At 42.4% G+C, this 16,089-nt stretch overlaps 1 protein-coding gene across 8 annotated transcripts in view; it reads right to left on the reverse strand.

The window, feature by feature from the left end:
- The window catches only part of Slc41a2 (solute carrier family 41 member 2), a 144,774-nt gene extending 131,528 nt beyond the window's left edge, over nt 1–13,246 (reverse strand). For 4 of the 8 annotated variants that reach the window (XR_009225440.1, XR_006848512.2, XM_058574299.1 and 1 more), the window contains exon 1: nt 12,379–12,504. The gene's annotated coding sequence lies outside the window, so the exon portion shown is untranslated. Of the gene's footprint in view, nt 1–2,236; nt 2,622–12,378; nt 12,505–12,755; nt 12,858–13,106 lie in introns of those variants that run through there. The other 4 variants (XR_006848514.2, XR_006848510.2, XR_006848513.2 and 1 more) reach the window with 4 other exon arrangements.
- Nucleotides 13,247–16,089: the final 2,843 nt, after the last annotated feature.

Consider the following 16,089-nt stretch of genomic DNA (forward strand, 5'->3'; position numbering starts at 1 on the left):
CTTTATTTCTAATAAAACAAAAATCCCTCTTGCCTGAAGAAGCTACCATGAGATCACATGTCTCCAAAGAGTTTCTCTATAAGAACGTATCAGCCACAAGGACCATGAGTCTTGATAATGGAATCACACTGAAGAAGTCTCTTCTCCACCTTGACTAGCTCTAAGCTTTTACTAAACCATTTTTATCCTTTCATTATTCTTATCCACAGGGCTTCTGAGAAAAATCTCAACTTTATTGGGCTTAAACTGGAAGCTTTCTGCCTAAACTCAGCTCAAGAGCTCACAGTTTCATTTAGGGCAACAGGTAGTGACATCAAACATTTTTGACAAGAGGGGAAAATGAGAGAAGAGTGAAGGGCATTTAACCTCCGCATACACAGATTGCTATAAAACCGGTGGCCTCGACCCAGCACACAGAATCTTGAGCAGTCCCAGGCAGGATTCAGCTACTGACACCCAGAAGCCAGCGGCCCTGAAGCCACCTCTCACTTTTAAGGTCGCCCACGGACAAGAAAGAGCAATGTCATAAAAGGTATTAACCCCAACGTTTCTTCATGCCTAAGAGATAGCTGAATATTTGCAAAGAATTTGTTTAAGCCTGCAGAAATAATAGTGGGAATGATAAATCCTTTGTATAATAAATCCTCAATATGTGTCATAATCTTCCAAATGACCCAGAGCAGCTCATTTCATTCTCAGAATCGTGAGAACCTCTAATCCCCCTCACTAACAAAAGAAATTTATTAATTATTTTTAAAGAATCTTTATTTGGAAGAAGGCTACACCAAAAAAAAAAAAAAAGAAGAAGAAGAAGAAGCAGCCAAAATCAGCTACTGGGGAGACTAAGGCAGGAGGCTTGGCTAAGCCCAGGAGTTCCAGGCCAGCCTGGGCAGCCCAGTGACACTATCTCAAAAACAAAACAAAAACAGAAAACAAAGTCAATAAGCCAATGGATCAACAAAGATGGAATCAACTGTTAAAGCAACTCTACCCACTGGGAAAATGTTGACAGATTAAATAGGTGTCCAAAGAACAAGGTGCACCGCCTAGGACAGTACAGTGTGTTCTACCAGGGCCACCAGGCAGGTCTTATCTACCCCCATGGAAACCAACCAGAAGGCGAACAATATCATGGAACTAGGGATTTGATTAAATAATAGCAACAAATAAGCAGTTTTATAATATAGGAAGCAATTACCCTAAGTTTTTGTGCCGCTATTTGGAACAGGACTAAGAAGGGCTGGAGGGCAAACAAGCTGAACCAGAGAGCTATTCTGAAGTTGAGGAATTGTCCTCAAACAACAGAAAGGGTGTTCCCCACTCTCTCGCAAATCTCTCTCTCTCTCTCTCTCTCACTCTCTCTCTCTCTCACACACACACACACACACACACACACACACACAGAGACTTGACACTGGAATACTGGTATTTTTGCTTTTCTTTAATAGAGATGGAGCCATCTATTTTTAGCAGGGAGGAAACAGCTCCATCTGAAAGTCAAATCTTATGATCAACTTATTCACCTAATATTATATTCCTATTCTGGAATGATTTTGTACTTCTATTTTTTTTAACTCAATACTTGTTGTAGGGGTTTTTATAAGCTGACACAACACTTGTGTAACAAAAGATAGAGTACATGATAATAAAATATATCCTTAACTATTTCTCTAACACTTATAAATCTGTAATAAATCTGAAATCCTCATATTTAGAAGCTAAGCAACTATAGCTCATTATCATTTCAAATGAGTAGAAACTGTTATTTGGAATTCATACAAAAGTACACTTTCATATTTTATTCTTTTATCACATTCTAATACTCTTAGGTCCCATTTTTAAAAATGCATACCCACTTCTACAACCAACTTAAAACATAATTTGACTCACTGAATAAATAAGCTAAAAGTTAAAAATAAAAGCTTCCAGAATTTTAAGGTGTAGAAAAGATGCCAAGGGGCCAACATTTAAAAGGAAGAAAAGAAGTCGAAGTACCAATGTTTAACAGAAAAATGAACTTTCAAGAAAAGCGAAAGGGGAAAAAAAAAGTACTTGCCACACGTAATCATTTCACTCCAGGCTCTAAGATCATGAAGGCCCCATAATTTTCCAGGCTGTCGCATTTCAAATATTTACTCAGAGCACTTCTGCCCATCCTCCATATGTCCTTCCCTTTCCCTGTCCCCAGCATGCATTGACACCCTCCACCCGCGAGCTGGCCACTGCAGTCCCTTACCTCCTCTAGGTGACTAAGCAGCACAGACAGCTCCCACAGAGGGTCCCTGGGGACACCTTCACACTGAGGATGAAGCTAGACCTTCTGCCTCCCCAAACTGCTCTCCCTAAGAGTTTGAGTGCCCAGACTCCTGAAGAGACTCCATGCTGCTGAGGTGCGGGACAGGTACACAGTGTGGTTTCAATTGGCATCCAGTTGAAACAATGACTTATTTCAGTACCTTTACCCCCTGCAATCATCTCTCTTCTCTACACTTTGGTCAGGGCCGAGCACTTTTTAAAATTCAATACCAGGTAACACAAAAGAAAAACAAGGAGCCCTTTTCTGGAGGACTCTCGGTCCAACTCAAAGCTCAAGATCAAACTACTCCCAGGCCACCCACCCAATTTCCCTGCCATACGTGGTCTTTGCTCAGAAAAACACTGGACAATCCTTTGCTTCTCATGTCCATAGAGTTCTCTTTTATTCTTTTTCTTTCTACATAAAGAAAGAACTGAGGGTAGACAAAAACTGTCCATCCTGGAAAGCCGTCATCCACAGATGATCACTGGTCTATGCAATGAACTTGACTGTTCCAAATACATGTTTAAAACAAAAACTGGGTTTATGTTATACATAAGGTTTTGTGTCCGATTTTTGCATTTCATAAAATATCCATAAAAATTTTCCTGGTCAATATTATTCTACACTTATTTTTAAAGGTTACTTGCAGTTTCCTCTATTTTTAAACACCCAGGAACTCGAAAATCTCTTCTACTTTCTTTCCTCCTCTCTCCACACATTCTCCCAAAGAACAGCACAACTAAAAGACAACAGCCCTCATTCAGCTAATAGATCCCAAACACTCTAGGCAAACTCACTAGTCTACGACATTCTATTTTTCATACCATGATTTCATTTATAGCTTTTATTTGTTGGATGACTGTGAAAAATAACTACATGAGGCCCAAGCTACCCCAGAGGGCCAGAATACCATGAGGACTGAGGTACATCTTCCCCTAACCCATCACGTGTAGCCCAAAAGCCAAACAAAATAAGTTCAGGTGTCCAAAAGGCCTGATTTCTCCCATGAATGCTTCTTGTTTTAAGAATTATAAAACATTGTAATCCTAGCAGCTTGGGAGGTTGAGGCAGGAGTATTACAAGTTCAAAGCCAGCCTCAGCAAGTTAGCAAGACCCTAAGCAACTCAGAAAGACCCTTTCTCTAAATAATACACAAAAAAGGGCTGGGAATGTGACTCAGCGGGTAAGCCTCCCTGGGTTCAATCCCCAGTACAAAAAAAAAATTATAAAATATTGAATTATTTAAGTTTTCTCTCTCTTGTGGTACCCCCTTGCTGATGCTTAAATACATGCCTACTAGCCTGCCTTTTAAACACTGCCTTTTAGGGATTGAGAAAGGAAGAGTATGTGTTCTTAGGAGTAATAGAAGAGCTTAAATTCAGATTATAAAAATCCACACATGATCATAATTCCAGACCTCAATTTATAGGTTTCGGTCAGGTACATTTTTTAAAAGGAGAATAATAACTATCTATTTAAAATTGTATTATTCATGTGGAATCTTTATAGCAAATGCTTTGTACAATCTGCAATTGAACACAGTTTAGAGAGCTATTTCCTATGCTATAGTTAGGTACGTCAATAACATGATTTATATTGAGCGATTTTTATGGTGAAATAATAAGTGACTAATTCAACAAATTTTTTCACACTTCAGTTAAGAGGGAAAATTTGTTTCCAAATTATATCTTGATTGTCACTAGCTATGGAACACTTGCTTCTAGACTTCAGTTTTCTCATGAAAAAAAAAATAAATATCCTCTTTATTGGGTTATTGTGAGGATTAAGTGACCTAATACATATCAACCACTTAGAAAATTGTACTGAGCTTTCAGTAAATGCTACCTACTGTTATCATAGTCACTATTAGTATATATTTTCATAAAAGGCTCAAAACTTTACATCCTACCTCATTCTCCTCTTACTAATGAATATGCTATGTTACACAGTCACAAAAATGCTGTACATTGCTGTACTGAATCTCTGGTTTATAATTTTCAAATGAGCTGATACTGTAATAATTATAAATATCTCTTATATTATAAAAATAAAGACATAGGATTTGAATTCAGAACTCTCTAACCACTGTTAGTGATACAGAAGCCACTGCAGGTATTCTTTGGTATGATCTACACCAGCTTACATGGCCACAGGTACAAGGTCTGCAATCCTACTGACTCTGCAGGCTGAGACAGGAGGATTGCAAGTATAAGGCTAGCCTCAGCAACTTGGCATGACCCTATCTCAAAATCAAAAATACAAAGGGGTGGGAATGTAGCTCAGTGGTCTCACCTCTGATTCACAGTTGAACTCTCCATATCATCATATATTAATAAATAAATGTTTTCTGAAGACCCAGAAACATAACCATAGCATAAACTGCCTTGGTTATAGACGTCAGACCACAGAGTCCAGAAGCTCCTGTTCCCATAGTGCTCTGACCTCCTTACATCTTACTGCACTCATATACATGAAGGTCATCCTTTTCAAGGCCATGAGCTTTTGAAACAAATTCTACATATTCCCTACTCAGCATCCAACCAACTTTTGTATGTGACAATATGTATTTGTTCGGCAACTAAATGAATAACTAAAGTGATCATTAGCTGAACCTTAAAGGACAAGTAAGATTGAGAGATGGGAGAAGAGGAGAAAGTATATCTAACACAGAGACCAGCAACCCGGCAGGAAACTGAAGGGATGTGGACAGGTCCCAGCAGAAGCTTCCCATGACCAAGCAGCAGGCGGCCATCTGTGCAGACCTGCAATTCCTAAGGAGGCGGCTTAGGACTTCATTTTCTAAACTAAACCAATTTTTTTTTTGCACTTTATAAATTTTATTGATACAAAGGATGTATAACACATTTCAGAAATAATAATAAAATACACCATATGCCTGAAGTTCCCCATGGCCAATTGATTCTCACAGAATGCTTCGTTATCTTTTGCTGCACTCTTAGCTCCGTAGCCAACCTCTGGTTGCAATTCGTTCATAGTTGGGCAAGGGGAGTGATTTCTACTCTACAAATAAGGATAGTTGTAAATAACCCAAGAACAGAAATAATAGTAAACTGTAGTAAGATAAATGGAGATGCTAAGAGTTTTGATTATTTATAACCTTTGTTTTAATGTAAATTATCTGTAAGTTTATGTAATTTAAACTTTAATAATAGCTGTGTTTAACAATTCAACTTGCAAAAATCCTGAAAATTTATTAGTTGACTCCTCTCTGGTACATCAAGGAGGAATACTGTATGGTCGAAACTATGTTTTGTTTTTTTAAATAGATGTAGCAATTTACAATGAAATCTCATCCCAATCAAGGAAATCTTTGGGGGCCTCTAATTGGGACCTAGATCTCAGCTTGTAACTACCAAAGGAATAAGAAAGGGCCATCTCCAAAGGCAGAGGCCAAGAATCAAGGCATCTCCCTGGGTGTAGACAAGGGGAGAAACCAGGAAATGAAAATAGGAGTCCTAAAACACTCTTGGGCAGGGGCCACTAGAGAAGCCTCCTGCTCCCTGTACCTTATGGCTATAGGAAAGGCTATTAAGGGCCCCTCCTTGATTATCTCTCTCTGGTAGGACAAAGACTCCCTCTGGACAGATAGACGATCAGCTTTAGACCAATTGTTTATAAACATTTGTTTTTAAGAAGAGCAACACTTTGATTCAATTAAGCCCTATGTGAAATGCCAATACACCAAACGGCTGTGTGAACTCAAAGCACACTAGTTCCCGCACCCTGTACCCCAGCCACTCTGCCCCACTTTACCTGACCCAAGAAGACACCGAGACCCCTCCTCAGAGATTGGAAACCACTGGGCTAGAAGAAAAGTCAGAAAGCACAAACATTAAAGGGCTCAAAGAACTCACCTCTGGGGAACTGTCTGCCCAGGTGGGAGGAGAGAGGGAAGACGTGGGTTCAATGGCCTTAGGTGTCCTGGCGCAGGTTAATGCATCACTGCCCTACAGCAGGATGTTTTCTTGACAAAATGACATTGCAGTGAACAGCTGTGTGCACAATACTTTCCCACACCTGGAATTATTTCCTTCTGTGAATTTATACAAGTTAATAGTTTCCATTTGGTTCTATGGTGCACTGCTTAAAACAGGACACAGTGGAACATAGAAGTATCCAATTCAATGAGTATTTTTAAAAAGCCATCATATGTTAGCAAAATTTGACTCTAGCATTCTAGTTCAAGATGTGTATGCATGTGTGTGTATAAAATCTTACTACAAAACTAATTAGGAAAATTTCCACACCTCAAAAATACACTACAATAAACCTGAATCAGAACTGAAATCTCTACCTTTCATGAATTTTTCATAACTTCTCTTGCCACTTATCAGAACGATACACTGGAAGAGTTTTCCTTTCATGACTGGGTTTCACAATTAATTCTGTGAAGTCATAGTACTCTGACAGTAGATTCTCTGGCAACAAACTGAGACATCTTCATATTCTTATTTGTAAGATCTTTGAGGCATATGGATGTTCTATTCTTACTTCTAAGAACAAAATCTATTTCCTCTTACCTCTAATGATTGATATGTTTTAATCTAACTTACCTCTCTTTCTCCCTAGCAGCTTCCTAAAATTACCTTTGGGCGAGTACTCAGAGAAATGCCTCTAAGTTCAAACAAAATATAAAATGATCCCTGAACAGGCCATGGGGGTTTGCGCCTGTAATCCTACTCACTCTGCAGACTGAGACAGGATAGCAAGTTCAAGGCCAGCCTTAGCAACTTGGCAGGACCCTATCTCAAAATAAAAAATACAAAGGGTGGGAATGTAGCTCAGAGGCAAAGCCCCTGGGTTCAATCCCCAGTACTGCCTCCACCAAAGACAGAAAAAAAAAAAAAAAACAATTGCTGGATTGCTAGTTCCTATGAATCACCTGTGCAGTTTTCCTGTACTCTTTGGGAGGAGAAACACCAAAAATAGAAAGCATATTGGCTTTTTTTTTCCTTATCTCTAGTACTCTTTAATTAAATTTTGTTAAATTCACTTATTTAAAAGGTAATTTATTTCTATCACTAACATGACTTCAATTGAGAAAAAAAATTCTAATAAAAACCTTTTTTTTTGGTTCAAAAGCAAGTTATTACTAGGAGCAGCAAAGCCACCTCCACTACTACATAACATTTCTATTAACTGTATATAATTAGACTGTATTAACAAAAATTTTCTTAGTCTCCAGCTGTACCAGGCACCATGCTACTTGCAAGATTCACTGTGAAAAGACAAAAGTAAGATCTGTTCTCAGAGCCTGCCTTCATGATGCAAAGGTAGGCAAAGAATCTTTATGAAATAGAAGATTCTAATAATAAAAACAATGGAAAGCTGCTTTAGAATGGACTGGAACCAGATTTTAGAATACCTGGAACACGAGGCCAAGAGACTTGAAGTTTGAACTTGAGTTGAAAGACTCCACACTGAATGAGACCTTCAGAAAAATATGGATCTAATCAGGCCCCAACTAAATTCAGTGCCTTCTCATTTCCTCTGAGATAAATCCAAACTTTCATAAGGTTAACTCGTCCTGCATAAACCACCCCACCCACCCTCACCATCTAGTAAGTAGCTACATGTGACCCATCCTTCCTATTTTATTTCTTTTTTAAAAACACACTGGTGGGGGCTGGGGTTGTAGCCCAGAGGTAGAGCGCTCGCCTAGCACGTGGGTAGCCCTGGGTTCGATCCTCAGCACCACATAAAAATAAAGAAATAAAATAAAGGCATTGTGTCCAACTACAACTAAAAAAAAAATTTAAAAAATTAAAAAAAAAAAAAACAACAACAACACTGGTTTGCTGGGCACAGTGATGCACGCCTGTGGTCTCAGTAGCTCAGGAGGCTGAAGCAGGAGGATGGTAAATTCAAAGCCAGTCTCAGCAACTTAGTGAGATCCTAAACAACTTGGAGAGGCCCTGTCTCAAAAAATAAAGGGGCTGGGGATGTGGCGCAGAGGTTAAGTGACCTTGGGTTGAGTCCCCAGTACCAAACACACACACATACACACACACACACATGCTGTCACACAAGATACTAAACTGATGCCACAAAATACTAGTAAGCACTTGCAGTTAGAAAAGTTCCACCCTCAGGTACTGCACATTCTCTTCCCTTTCGCCTGGCTTCTCCGATCCTGCTCATGATCTTGGCTCATAGACATCACTTTCCTGGCCTTTGAAATTCATTCCCCTCCTCTGGTCCCAAAGTTCTAGACTGTAAACTCATGGTGGCGAGGACCCATTCCTGACCGCCACTGAATCCCCAGGGCCCAGCCTCATGCCTGTTAACATATTAGACACTCGGTAAATATTTGAGTAAACACAAGGAAATGGACTTATATAATCTATGTATTTAACCACATAATGAAATGGTCACCCACTTTAAAAGTTTTTTTTTTAAAAGAGGTTTAGTCTTTTCCAAGGAAAATATAATAGCAGTTATTTTTGTGAATGGTGACCGATCCCCTAGGCTAGCCCACAAAACCCTTTTACTCACCCCACAACTCATGAGGAGACTGCTTGTGTCCCCCTCTGAACGGCAACAGAACTTTCACATGTTTAAGTAAAAGTAAACAAGATTAAAGAGACACTTCTTTTTCTCCATCCCTATCATTAGTTTCTCTTACAGTAACTTATCTAATTGCTAAAACAGGGATAAAGGTCAATAAGACAGGCTCTCGCTGGCTCTTTATGGGCTTATATTGCCTTAGAGAAAGTTTTCCTTTACATTTCACCTCCTATGAGGAAACACCTTAGGGCAGGACTTTCCTTCCTGCAGGGAAACCCGAAGTTTTTCAGGTGCTACGGTTTCATCTGAGTAGGTGCGTAAATTAAGAAGAAACAGCTGGGCACAGTGGTGCAAACCTGTAATTCCAGGTGCTTGGAAAGCCAAGTCAGGAGAATCACAAGTTTGAACCCAGCCTGGGCAACAGAGCAAGACCTGTCTCAAAACAAAAACTTTTCAAAAGGTCTAGAGATGTAGTGCAGTGGTAGAGTACCTACCTTGCACCCCAAGACCCTGGGTTCGACCCCCAGAATCACCTCCCCCCCACACAAAAAAAATCTCAATAGCTAAAACAAAACAAAAACCACAGTTATACACTGAAAATGTCAACCTTATTCTTCTAATAAAGGCAGCAAGGCATAAAAGAGTCAATAATATTAGCACTGTTTATAATATTATATAATAATAATATTATTATTATTATTATATTACCACTGTTTATAATCCATAGGTTGAAGTAGAGCTGAAGCTGCTCTCCACACACTTTATTTAGTGGTACTGGGCATTGAATCCAGGGGTGCTCTACTACTATGCCACATCCCCAGCCCCTTTCTATGTTTTATTTAGAGACAGGGTCTCATTAAGTTGCTTAGGGCCTCGCTAAATTGCTATATTGCTGAGGCTGGCTTTGAACTCCTGATTCTCCTGTCTCAGCCTCCCTAGCCACTGGAATTACAAATGTGCACCACAGTACCCAGCCCCAGCCCCAATCCTTGTTATCTTTTTTGTTGATAGGGCCATGTCAAGTTACGCAAGGTGGCCTTGAACTTGAGATCCTCCTTTCTCTGCCTCCCAAATAGCTGGGGTTACAGGGTATTGGCACTGTACTTCACATACTTTTAATCAGTTGCTTTTTTCACTGTTTCTATTTCAAAATTTTTATTTTCTATAACGCTTCTGAAATTTGGTAGTACACTTTTAAACAGTGACAAAGATTCTTGCATGACCAAACTCTAATCCAATTCCTGAACCTTCTCCTAGGGCCATCTGTGCACATTGTAAAATTCAGGTTTAGCAAAGAATCCTGCTGAGTTAGTTTAACCAGAAACTCCCACCTTGACTATCTAATCAGGCTCCCCCACATTCCCCCAGGTGATTGATCATGGGATCTATCTTTACCAAAATCCTGTTATGTTGGACTGGCCAGAAAACCCCAACCCCTGATGTTTGCCCTTTGTACTTCTCAAGGAGGCCTTTAAATTTTTATTTTGTTAATTTTTTTTTCAGCATTGGGATCCAACCTAGGGCCTCGCGCATGCCACGAGAGCACTCTACCCTGAAGCCACACCCTGGCCTCCCTTTGTACTTTCCTATCCACTCTGCTCCTTGGACATCACTTCCTACTTGCCCATGCTATATTCAGAATTGAGCCCAGTCTCTCTCCCCAACTCTGCAAAATCCTATTGCCATGGTCCCTATAAACCTTTTCTCTTTTTTAAATTTTTTTTATTTGTAAGTGGATCTTCTATTTCATTTATTTATTCATATGTGGTGCTGAGGATCAAATCCAGGGCCTCACACGCCTTGCATGCATGGGGCACAGGGTTCGATCCTCAGCACCACATAGGTAAAATAAAGGTAGTGTGTCCATCTACAACTAAATTTTTTTTAAATAAATAAATCTTCTTATTATACTTTATCAGGTATTGTTGAATTTTTTTTCTTTAATCTATTAGATTAGTGCACAATGAGTCTGAATTCTTGGAAGTGCTGTCAAAGTAATTTTTGCTATCAAGATCTGATGCTGAATTGGTGCATACTGAAAAATTAACAAGCAATAGGCATAACAGTGCTCATTCACCTGTAAATGGCTCTTTAATGCCATCAAAAATATTTACCACCCATGGTTGTACTAAAAATGACACAAACTGAGGAAAATAAGACCCTCTGTTTCACAAGAAGCATATAAAATTCTGAGTAATTTAATCTATTATTAGCTCATCTAACTAGACACCAATATAAATTATTTGTAATTAAAGTGATAACCAGAACTTTTCAAACTAAGCATAGAATATATGAAAATAGCAAGTACAGGTTAGCCCTCTTGACTCTGGTCAGGACTTCTGAAGCATCTCTCATAAGAGAAAATAGAAGGGGTACAGGAAAGAGGCCAATAATAAGTAGAGTGTTGTGAAAGGATTAAATGGCACTTATTCAACATTTACCCAAGTACAGGTGTAAGAATTACAGATTTTAGTGTTGTGTTGGTTGGCTTTTTTTTTTTTAAATCAGTGCTAGTCCCAAAACCCAGAATGCGTTTTTTTTTTTTTTAATAAATGAACACCACAACTCTACCGTAAAAAGTCAAATAACCCAATGACAATTAGGGCAAAGGATTTGAACAGCTATTTCTCCAAAAAAAGATACACAAATGACCAATACGCATATGAAAAGATGCCTGACATCCCTACCATGAGGGAAATGCAAATCAAAACCACAAAGAGGTACCGCTTCACACCCGCTAGGGTGGCCAGAACTTAAAAGGGAGTCAATAGAAAATAACAAGTGCTGGTGGGGAGGTGAAGCGACTGGGAACCCTCATACACTGCTTGGAGGGAATGTAGAAAGCTACAGCTGCTTTGGTAAAGCCTGGGAGTTTTTCAAAAAGTTAAACAGAGCGCTTCCACTTCTAGGTATATGCTCAAGTGCACTCAAAACATATGTCCGCAAATATTCATGGCAGTATCATATTCAATATCTAAATAAAACCAAACCCAATCGTACATGAACTGGTGAACAGATGAGCAAAAGGGGGAACTGTATGACACTTCAGAGAATCATTCAGCTATTAACAAAAATAAAGTACTAATGCACACTAAAGCATGAATGAACCTTGAAAACCCTATGCTACGTGAAAGAAGCCAGACGGAAAGACACCCATCCTTGATTCCATTTATCGGAAAGGTCCACCGCAGGCAACCCACAGGGACAGAAAGCAGATTAGTGGTTGCGAAGGGGTGGGGTCGGGGGAAGCGAGAAGTCACTGCCAACGGGGACAGGTTTCTTTGGGGGACGAGGTCAATGTTCTGAATAGTGGTGGCAGTGGCAAAACTCCGTGGACACGAAAATCCACACTTCCGAGGGACGAGTTGGATGGAACGTGGCGTAAATCTCGATTTTTAAAATCACTCATTTACAAAAGGATGACATGTGTAATCTCCACATAAACGTAAGCCACAAGTCACAGACATCAGTGTGTCATCTCTTCCCACAAATGAACACTGGGGTTTTTATATTATTATTATTTGTTCTTTTCTTAATGAAGACACACTTACTGTACAGACAGACCAGACCCGGGTGACAGCCTCGAAGCCGGACTCGGTGTGCCGGAGGCCCCCGCCAGCATCCGCGTCCGCGCTCGGCCACCGCCCGCGCTCGGGTCGGGGCTGCGGGGCCGGGCGACAGGTCCGCGGCGGCGGCGGCGGCGGGGCGCGCGAGGAGGGTCCGGTGTGCGCGCCCCGGCCCAGCCCGGCCTGCCGCGGGTCCCCGCCCCACCTCCCTCCACCACCTGGGATGCGCCGGGACCCCGCGCCGCGGGCGAAGCCGGACTTTCCCTCCGCGACCACCTGCCGGGGCGGCGGCGGCCGGCGGGAGCGAGGCCAGTCCCTCAACCGGGCCGCGGCCGCCGGGAGCGCGGGGAAGGGGCATTCACCTAGAGCCCGGCACCGGCGGCGGGGCGGGCGGCGGCTCCGGCCCGCGGTCCTTCCTGCTCGCGCGCCTCCAGGCGCCGTCGCGGCCCCGCGCTGACAGCCGGCGCCCGCGGCCCGCCCCGCCCCGACCCGCGCAGGCGCACGCCCCGCCGCCGCCCGCGCTGGTGATGTGGCCGCCCCGCGGCGACCCGGCCACCGGCGCCGCCCCCGGCCCCGCGCCAGGAGGGTGCCCACCGGGGGCCGCTCGGGGATGCGGCGCGGTGGCCGCGGAGGACGGTCACCCTGCGCGCCACCCCGCCCGGCACCCCCACGGCGCCCGCGCCGACGTCCGGACCCCAGAGTCCGCGACTCACGGCGTCTGCTCCCAGACCGAGGGCCTCGGTTCGGCGGGGATCGTGCTTCTGGATTAAAACCCAGGCACATGTGACCTGCGCGTGCTTTTCCGCCGTGCAGCGCAGAGCGTGGGCCGCGCAAGAGCCGAGGTCCAAGGGAAGGAGTGAGATGCCGCGCAGCCCGCAGCACCTTCCCCGCGCGAGGGAGGTGGGAGCCTGGGCGAGGGGCGCCGGGCGGCGGCTGCTCGCGGAGCGGCTCTGCCTGCCCACGTTTCCCTTCCAACCCAGGTGAAGGTGAAGCCCCTTGGGAACAGCTGCTAACGGGCATCTATTGTCTGTGACTCGGGCGAAGGGATGTGCCCCGGGGCAACTCCAGAGGAACACTTATTCTGAAGGGAAGACTCATTTTAAAAATCAGATCACAGCTTCTACCAAGTCTGAGTTCCACCATGATTTAATAGGTTTTCAGGTGGTGAAGGGCACCAGCGAATGTTTAGGCACATTTCACCTCCTTTCGTTTTACAATCAAACTTTGAACTTTAACCTTCATCTTCAGGGTGAAAGGTGCTTCCATGTCACTCTTGGCCATTTGAAGTCCTGCATGTGGAGGCTACTATCTCCGTTCTGATGGTTTTCAGGACACCTTTTAAGAATGAATGTTCCATTGCAAACAACAGGGGTGTTAAATGCTAATTACAGGAAGCCACCGTTTTTTTTGGACTGGGCTCTTGCACTGGGCCCTAAGAGCAGGCTAAAACTCAAAATGGAGTGGCCAAAGTTCCACATCACCAAGATGAAGCTAAACTGTGACCTCAAGAGCAACAGCGGTTTTGATTGGCTTGACAAGGAAGTGGTGTCTATCTTAATTCTTGTACAAAAAAAAGGTAACACGAAGTAACCTGATTTCAGGTTTTTTCCTATTATTCTGGTTTCCTTGTCCCTACCTTAAAGAAACAAGAAAACTCACTTTGAAATGATCAGTCTGCTTTTCATTTTTTATTTCTTCTTTCTTCAGCCCTTTTGTGTCCATAAAACAAACCTGTTATGCTTTGCTTATCTGCTTACTCTATTTTGTGGAATAAAATGTTGACCCGTTCTACAATCAGAAAATAAAACCCATTAAAAAACAGTTAAATTGTCATTTTGTCCTTTGACCTAGGAAAGCAGGGTTTTGACTGCATTTTCAAATGATTCTTAATGTGTTGTTGTTGTTGTTTTAACTACATTAGAAAATAACTAGGTGCTCTTGAAGATTTGCCAGAAGTTCCAACTTAATAGGTGTTCCTCCCCTGGGTCATATGTCTTTCAAGAATTCTACACACAGCACATATAGGAGAAACAACCTCTGGTGGTTTTGAAATTCCACCATTTTTTCCTGAATGAGTTGATGGTTTCTGCCACACTTCATTTCAATTAATTGGCATATGGCAGACAACTTTCTACTTATGTTCTTCATTCTGTGTGTCACAATGTAGTGTTGTTGGTAGCTATGTCATTAACCCAGACTGGACTTGTTTGTGTCTTTCCACAAGGTCAGAATTTATTGACTAGCAATAAATTCATAGCTGTATCCATTCCAGCAGTTTAATTCACAGAGTACTCATGGTTCACTTGGTGTCATGAGAGTCGCAATCTTTTATCCTGTTCCAATTTTAATTGTGAATCTCTATAACACTAGGGACCTACATCACACGTTACACAATGATATATAGGTTGCAGAGCATCTAATAAAGGGTTAGTAGTGGCCACAGAGTTGAGAGGCATAACAGCAGAGGCAGAGAGCTAATAGAGATGTAGAAGAGTCCCTGAGGGATATTCTGAAAAAGGAAGAACCCAGCCTTGGAAATTTCTGGAGGCATGCAGCTGCTCAGGTTTCAGGGAGCTGGTCAAGGCACAGAGGGCAGGAAGTTCCAAGTGGGCCACGTCAAGAAGTGAGATCAAGCTGGGTTAAAGCCCCAGAGTTGGGATCTTTGTCACCTATTGATCTCAGGTGGTATGAAACGATGACAGTACAGGTTGGGGTCGCCATCTTAGGTGCCCTTCTTCTTAGGCGTTTCAGGTGAGGGGATTGCGTCACTTGATGGACTTGGGTGTTTGATAAGCTCTTGGGCCTGGTTTCTCTAGCATGGATTTGATACGCCCCTGCATCCAAGTGCCTCAGATTTAATTCAGTAAGTTCCCAGGTGATGATTTTTCGTTAGCATGATGTTTTAGTCAGCTTTTTCATGGCTGTGACCTAAAGACCAGACAAGAACACCTTAGAAGAGGAAAGGTTTGTTTTGGCTCATGGTTTCAGAGGCTCAGTCCATGGTTGACTTGGCCCAAGGTCAGGCAGCACATCATGGCAGAAGGGCTAGCAGAGGAAAGCAGCTCAGGACATGTCCACCCAGAAGCAGAGAGAAAACTCTATTCACAGGGATGTCCCCAGTGAGGCACGTCCCCAGTTCCCTACTTTCTCCAGCCATACCCTACCTGCCTGTGGTCACCACCCAGCTAATCCATATAAGTGGATTAATCCACCAGTTAGGTTAAGGCTTTCATAGCCTAACCATTTCACCTCTTAAACATTCTTGAATTATCTCACACATGAACTTTTGGGGGATACCATATACCCAAATCATAACATATGATTGATTGATTTATCATATTGTGCCTTATGATTGTGCTATGTACCTGGGGATTATTTTTTTTTCAATAAATTCTTTATGTCAAATATCGGGTATTTATTTGCCTAGACGAGTTACCAAGCCATTCTGCCTTAGAATGGATACGCAAAATGGAGTGGATCATGGCAAACTGCTGCTTTATAAAAGGAGTGACTCAGGGTTAGGCACAGTCTGGAGACTGCTGTTCTACACCACCTGGAGTAACCCAGAGCAGGCAGGCGCATCTTGCTCTCCACAAGTGGGTGTTTCTGAGGATGTTCAGAGTCGGAACTGAAATGTAAATTCAATTTCAGCCCTGAAAATAACTCGAGCTGAAATCAGGTGAAGAAACCTCCCCT

The sequence above is a fragment of the Marmota monax genome, unplaced genomic scaffold (genome assembly GCF_021218885.2).
Source record: "Marmota monax isolate L192 unplaced genomic scaffold, Marmota_monax_Labrador192_F-V1.1 WCK01_AAM20220418_F8-fsc00051, whole genome shotgun sequence".
Lineage (NCBI taxonomy): Eukaryota > Metazoa > Chordata > Mammalia > Rodentia > Sciuridae > Marmota > Marmota monax.